The sequence below is a fragment of the Pinus tabuliformis genome, chromosome 8 (assembly GCF_031772625.1).
Source record: "Pinus tabuliformis cultivar Carrire ecotype Pingquan chromosome 8, CPIR1, whole genome shotgun sequence".
NCBI lineage: Eukaryota > Viridiplantae > Streptophyta > Pinopsida > Pinales > Pinaceae > Pinus > Pinus tabuliformis.
In genome coordinates, this window is record NC_142294.1 from 138,072,208 (window position 1) to 138,079,997 (window position 7,790).

General features: G+C 38.6%; 1 pseudogene; it reads left to right on the forward strand.

Moving 5' to 3' along the window:
* The first annotated feature begins 306 nt into the window (after nucleotides 1-306).
* LOC149234498 (uncharacterized) lies at nucleotides 307-2,264 on the forward strand (annotated as a pseudogene).
* Nucleotides 2,265-7,790: the final 5,526 nt, after the last annotated feature.

Here is a 7,790-nt window from a genome sequence, read left to right on the forward strand (position 1 = left end):
AAAAAAAAAAACAAACAAAGCAAATATATATATAGTTATTAACTCACCTGCAATAACATCTATGCTCTGCCCCACAGATACAGAAGGCCAGCTCTTTTCAAGTCAATGCCAGCCTATCGGCCGTTAGAGCTTACTAGATGCATAGAATTCTCGAAGGCGACCATTAGAGCTTACTAGATGCATGGATTTCTTGAAGGCCACGGCAACATAGAATCAAAGTCTGAATACTTGTGCTTTTTTATTTTATATAAAGCAAGATGCCGTGACCCATTTCTCTGCAACGAGATTGTCGGAATTTTAATTTTATCAGGCGTGTGGATTCATCGGGTTAAAAATGAATAGTAGACGATTAGCTCTGGTGAACCGTTCGAAGAACCCACCACCTAATTTGGTGGTCGGAGGTTTTAATTTGGTCGTAAACTCTGAGAATCTTAGTTTTGTTGCCCCATTTTCTGCTCTGAGATTGGCCGATAACATCAATAGCCCTCCCGATTACGACACCGATCTGTACGGCAGCTTCAACGGTAGTGTAACCGCATCCACGGCCATTATCCTGGTTGTTCTGGTGGGCATGCTTGTCTTTGTGTGCTATTTCACTATCTGCTGCAGCAAATACGCCAGAGGAGAGGAAAGCCTGAGACGAGGGGTGAGAGGGGCCAATGCACAGGCGCGGAGGCAGAACCAGGGCAACCGTGGTCTCGACAGAGCCGTCATCGAAAGCTTTCCGGTGTTCAGCTACGATCTCGTGAAGGGCCTCAAGACGCAGACCAAAGAAACGCTCGAGTGCGCGGTCTGTCTCAACGAATTCGAAGATGACGAGCAGCTCCGCTTGCTGCCCAAGTGCAGCCACGCTTTCCATCCGGACTGCATTGATATGTGGCTCTTCTCCCACACAACGTGTCCGATCTGCCGAACCGATCTGGTGCCCACGAATGACGCGAACCCCACGGGTACCGCCTACGGAATTATCGAGCTGCCCGAGATCACGCCACCGGAGGAGGTAACGGTTGTGGTGGGCAGAGCGAGGAACTGGAGCGTCCGCACGGACCACGATGTCGAGGCTCCCACCGATTCTCAAGTATCACTGTCCGTGCTGGGCTTGGATCAGGGCAAGAAATTCCGTCGCTCGTACTCCACTGGGCATTCTCTGGTGAGACTACGCAAGGAGTCGGATCAGTTGGCCACGGAATGGTATATTTGCACGGCAGAAGGGCTAAAACCGGGTGTGCAAAGGAATTGTAGCGTCACTGCGCTCTCTCACTCGCGCTCTCAGGGCCCGTCCACCTCTGAAACCCGCCCTCGTCTGTCAAAGCAGGCTTCAATGAGCGGCGCCGCCTCGTGCAGCCGAGACACTAGTGGATCTGGGAGCCGTTGGTATGAGCGTGGTCTGAGATCAGAGCGATTTACCATATCATCCAGGTATCCCTCTTCGTTTCTAAGGTCATATTCGGAGCAAAGGATGCCGGGTTATCCCAGGAATCAAGAATCCACTGCCGGTTCTCAGGAGTATATTTGCAATCTCTGAAGCAAACATTGAAGAGGCTCACTGGCAGAAATAGAGAATGGGCAGATAATTCGCAGAGTGGGCGGGGATCTTCCAGGAGGGCTGTAGATAACTCACAGAGCGGGCGGGGGTTGTCCGTGAGGGTTGCGGAGGAGAGCCGGGGTCCTATTACTGCATAAGAAGCTACTGGGCAGCCGGGCTCAATACAGCCAGAGTGCTTAATTGGGTGCTAACAATTGCTTTGCATTGCAACCTTTTTGATGAAAAAAGGTTGGACAGTAAAGCTAAAGCTACCACTACAACTTAGCATTTGTTGAAATATTTCAGTAAACAATCTGCAAGCTAGAATTGTTGACTTGATTATACTAAATCTAATGTTGCAAGACTTGGGTTGAGAGCAATGATGAGTTTTTGAGACAAAAAGGTGAAGGAGCAGTATTGGACGATTCCCATTTCAGGGTGCCGAGAAAGAAGGAAAAAGTTGCCACCGAAAGGAACTGCCCTTCATCGGTCCCTTGATGTGCTCTTCAAGAAGCTGATATTGTCCGGCAAAGCCTTTAGCGGTTAGGCCAACTACTACAAGTGGACCTGTGAGGAACTTTTGGCTTCATTGATAGCGATGAAACTCTGCCGAACTTTTGAGCTACCATAGTTTGGCAAAAAAGAAATATGACAATTGTGAGTGCTTTTCAGGTATAGTTTATTGATCAAGTAAATTGACAATTGCATTATTTGTAGAACAATCAAGTTGTTTGGTATACTTGACCAGGCGTGTGCTTTATAATAATTTTGTGCAGGGGTGGGATTCCACCGTCCTGTTGTTTTAAAAAAAATTTCCCTGTCGGTTTCCACTATCCTACTGTTAAAAACCCAAAAAGGGTTGCCAATTCGTAATGATTAACTCTACCGTGCATTCCGATTAATCAACGAGCAGCTTGTGGTGCTCAAATTTCAAATCCATCTGATTTAGTAATTAATTACTCTTACAGCTGAATAGATAAGGCATGTTTATTGGCATATAACCTATTAACTTTTGTCTGTAATGCCATAATGTGTGCATAAATCCTCTTTTGCTATTCTAAGTTTGCAACATGCTTTGGTTCCAACTTCATCGTTTGCGTGTTCTTATTAATCAAATTTTGCCAGATATTCTTAGCCCGAAGAACTTGAGGTTCATGTTTTACCAGTTGTATTTAAATAAATAGCCAGGACAGAACACACAATAAGGTTTTATTAATTCAGGACAATGCTCAAAACTGATTGTATAATACATGACCAGGTTTCCTTATAAAAGAAAATAACACCTACTCAATTGTGATTAGCTTAATTACTTAACTACAAGTGACTCATACTGAACCTAATGAGTTTAACATACTCTAGAATATTCAAGATTCTAGTTCTACAAAATCTAGAGAGTTCTACATAATCCGGAATATTCACATGAATTTTACGACATCTAGAACACTCTATTTCTCCATTAACTCCTAGTCATCCCTTAATGGAGAAATGAATTGTTTATCACACCCAACTTATCTCTACATAGCAAGAACTTGTATTTTCCTAAAGGCTTATTAAAGATGTCTGCCACATTATCATTTGTATTACAATAGATCAAATTAATTTCCTTTGACTCTATCTTTTCTCATACAAAATGATGTTGTGTCTCAATGTGCTTTGATCTTGTATGATAGACTGAGTTGTTTGCCAATTTGATAGAGCTTTGATTGTCACACTTGATAATTGTTGGTCCCTCCTATTTTTCTCCCATGTCTTCAAGAATTCTTCTTAGCTAAATTGCTTCACAGGTTGCATTGCATAGGGCCTTATGCTTTGCTTCAGTGGAAGACAAAGAAACAATTGGTTCTTTCTTGCTGCTGCATGACATAATACCAAATCCAATATTGAATGCATAGCTAAACATGGACTTCATGTCATCTCGATCTCCTTCCCAATCAGAATTTGAATAACTTGTCAACTCAAAAGTCAAATCATTAGTATATTCAATTTCAAAGTTTTTAGTCCCTTTCAAATATCGAAGAACTCTCTTTGCTGCTTTCTAGTGACTTTGATATGGCTTTGCCATGAATTGACTAAGTATGTTGACTGAATATGCAATATCTAGTCTGGTTGTAGTTAAGTAATTCAAACTTCCCACCACTTGTCTATATAATGTGCTATCCACTTCTTTTGTTTTAACATCACTACTGAGTTTAAAATTTTGTTCTAGTGGTGTAGATATTGCTTTACATCCATTCATATTGAGTCTTTTGATTAATTCATGTGCGTATTTTCTTTGTGTGACAAAGGTTCTATCATTATCTCTCCAAACTTCAAAGCCTAAATAATAATGCAACTCTCCAAGATCCTTCATTTCAAATTCTCGTGACAAACTTCTTTTTATCATTTCAATCACCTTGGTAGCACTTCTTGTTATGATAAGATCATGAATATATACAGAAATAAAAAAAAATATATCCTTTTTCATCCCTCTTGATATAGAGATTTGGATCTCCTTTACATTGAATAAAACACTATTGAGAGAAGAATTTATCAATCTTCACATAGCAAGACTTGGGTGCCTGTTTGAGTCCATATAATGCTTTTTTTAACCTGCAAACAAGATGCTCTTCTCCATGTTTTACAAAAAATTATGAATGAACAAGATAGACTTCTTCTTTCAATTCTCCATTCAAAAATGTTGATTTGACATCTAACTGATTAGCTTCTAGTTATGCTTAGTTGCCAATGCAATCATCATTCTAATGGTGTTCATTTTAGCTACTGGTGCAAAAGTTTCTTCATAATCTATCCCTTATATTTGTGAATAACCCTTTGCTACAAATCTAGCTTTATATTTATTAATAGTTCCATCAACATTAAATTTAGTTTTGAACAACCATTTTGATCCTATGGGAACTTTATCTTTAAGTTATTATGTCAATTCTCATGTATCATTTTTTATAATAGAATCATATTCTTCCTTCATTGCATTTCTCCATTATGCATGTTCATTAGCTTCTTTAAAGTTCAAAGGCTCTAGTACATTCATCACTTTAGTCATCAAGGCATAGTCTTTATACCTTACTGGTGGTTGAATTTGGCGTGAGGACCTTCTTGGTTGTTCATTGCTTTCATCCTTTCTTCTGCTTTGTGGTGATTCTTTTCCTCCTCTAGGTGTGCTCTCACTGCTTGAGATGTGCATATCACTAGATTCTTCCTCTTGTTTCTACTCCTGTTTGTCATCAACATTTTTTGTAACATCATCACAATCATGAGGAATATGCCATGCATCATAATTGTCCTCCTTATGGCCTTCATCTACATGTTCATGAAACAAAACATCTATGCTTGCAAAATCTTTATGAGTAGAAGGATCAAACATCTTATATGCTTTATGATCAGAACAATAACCAATGAAAATACACTTGATAGCTTTGACATCAAATTTTCTCCTATCTTCTTTCAGAACATGAGCAAACACTTTGCTTCCAAATATTCTTAGATAACTTACTGTTGGTTTATAACCATAAAGAGCTTCAAATGGAGTCTTATTTTTAGACTTTTTGTGGGACTTCTATTTTTTAAATAAACAACAGTACTAATAGCTTTTGCCCAAAAAGCATTGGTAAGATTTTTACCTTTCATCATGCTCCTTGCACATTCTACTAAGGTTTTGTTCTTCCTTTCAGCTACTCCATTCTATTGTGGAGTATGTGGCACTATGTACTATTGTACAATTCCATGGGCTTTGCAGTGTATGACAAATTCTCCTAATTTGTACTCCCCCCCTTGATCAGATTAGGAGACTTTGATGTATTTTCTTGTTTGCTTCTCAACCAAGTTTTTACAATCTTTGAAATATTCAAATACATCACTCTTCTTTCTCATGAAATAAGCCCAATTATATTTTGTGAAATCATAAAAAAATATTAAGAAATGATATGATCCTCCTAATGATCTAGTCTACATAGGCCCACATACATCTATATGCACAAGTTCAAGAATATCCCTTTTTCTTCTATCTATATGAGTGGGGAACTCTTACCTATGCATCTTCCCTAAATCACACCCTTCACATGCCGAATGTGCATTCCTTAACAATGGAAGTCCCTCTACCATTCTTTGTTTTTGTAGCAACAAAAAGTCATGATAGTTAAGGTGGCCATACCTTTGATGCCAAAGAGTTTATGTTGTCATGGTAGTGGATGCAAACAAATGATGACTTTTGCTGGTCACATCAAGCTTGTATAAGCCTCCCATTCACACTCCTCTTGCTATTATGTTGTAGTTATCTTGTATATCCTTGACAACACAATGTGACTTAAGAAATTCAACTTTGAGATTCTGATATGCAATGGTGGACACAGAAATTAGATTCTTCTTGATTCCAAGAACATACATCACATTTTGTATTTGTCTTACATGGCCATTTGGTAAGGTTACACATACATCACCATAACCTTTGATTTCATGAGATCGATTACCTCATAAATAGATGTGACTTCCATTATTATTTACATGATGTGCATCAAACCATTCCTTTTTGTGTGTCATATGAATTGAAGCACTAGATTGAATGGACCATACATTATCATCATCCGTTTTGGTTGATAAGGAAACTTCTGAAATGAATAATTTGAGATTATTTAAGTTATCACTAACTAAGGCTTCTTGATCAACAAAGTTGCTTGAATACCTTCTATGCTTAGACTCATCAAATTTCTTTTTATGGAAATCTTTAGCAAAGTGTCCAGGCTTACCACAGTAGAAGCATACACCCTTCCTCTTCATATAGGTACTTATCCTTGATGGTGTGGTGTCTTGATTTGGCTTTGGATATGCTTTGCCTCTTTTGTTCTTATACCATGACTTTCCTCTATATGGTTGCTTCCCTTTTGTCACCAACACCAAATCTGAACTTTGAGATCTTCCATTGATATTCTTCCTTCTCTCTTCTTCATACAAGAGAATTCCTGTTAATTCATCAAAAGTAGGAGCTTTCTCCCGAGCTGAAATGATAGGGATAAACATATGATAATCATCTAATATCCCATTCAATGTAATTGTCACTGGACCATTGCTTGAAATATTTTCACCAATAGCACCAAACTTAGCAGAAATTTCTTTGACTCTAGAATGAAAATTACTAATCGTTTCATTTACTTCCATGTTAATTAAGAAAATCTTCTTCTTTAAAAATAATACTCTATTAGTATTGGGAGTTTCATACAAATTTTTAAGCATTTCCCAGGTGTTCTTGCTACGAAAAACACCCTCCAAAATTTTACATACACTTGAATTTTGGAGCTTACTGTAGATCTTGCGATCGATCGTTCCGTAGTCACTTCTTGGTCAACTGATACTTTGAGCTCCCTTCTTTGATTGGAAGTGTCGAAGTCACTTTCTCACACATGCTTAGTTTGTAACAAGTGCATGAGATAATTATTTTATCCAAGCTTGAACAAGCATAGAACGACCCATCAAGACTGTGCCTATGCAATGTACAATCCATGTTGACAGTCAGTGTGCACTGATAATGACAATTTCTCACATTCTAGCTACGTTTGTACTTCCATTTTAGTGAGTTTTGCAAATTGTTGCTTCCACGCACCTTTATTTTCACGAGTGTCATTTTCATGTTTTGAGTTTTCAATTTCACTTTCTTTCACTCTAATTAGTGTCATTTTCATGTTATCTTTGCTCTGTCATGTGTTACTTTAACTGTTGTTCAGATATCATAAGAGTCATTCACGCTTTAGTAATTGTCGTCTTTTTGCATGTTAGTTGTTGCACAATGTATGTATGCTTTTTCTAGTGGTTTCAATGGGTTATATTCGTGTTAATGAGTTGTTCTAACCATGTAAACACCAGTCACACTCATTCCCAAATTTTTAAGCATAGTAGCACAAGTGTCATCACAGTCGTCGCAAAGTGTACCTTTAGTGTCGCACTTGTCGTAAAGTCATCGCAAATTTGTCGCATTGAGGGAAATATGTTGTTAACATGTTCTAGATTATCTATGTTGTTGTGTCATCAAAGTGTTTCAAGTGTTTGATCACAGTTAAGTCATATCACTATTCACATCAGCCTCTTCGGTCCCACACTTAGCCACTTTCGTAAATTCCCCAGCAATCTAGCCTTGTTCGACCTTCCTTAACTACGCACTACACAGTTCCAACCCTCAAGTTGCATCCTTGTCCCTTGACACTGCACAATGCACAGTTCTTGCTTCCCAGGACTATGCATTGTGCAGTTCCAATGCTCAAGCTTTCCCTTTAGCTCCCAA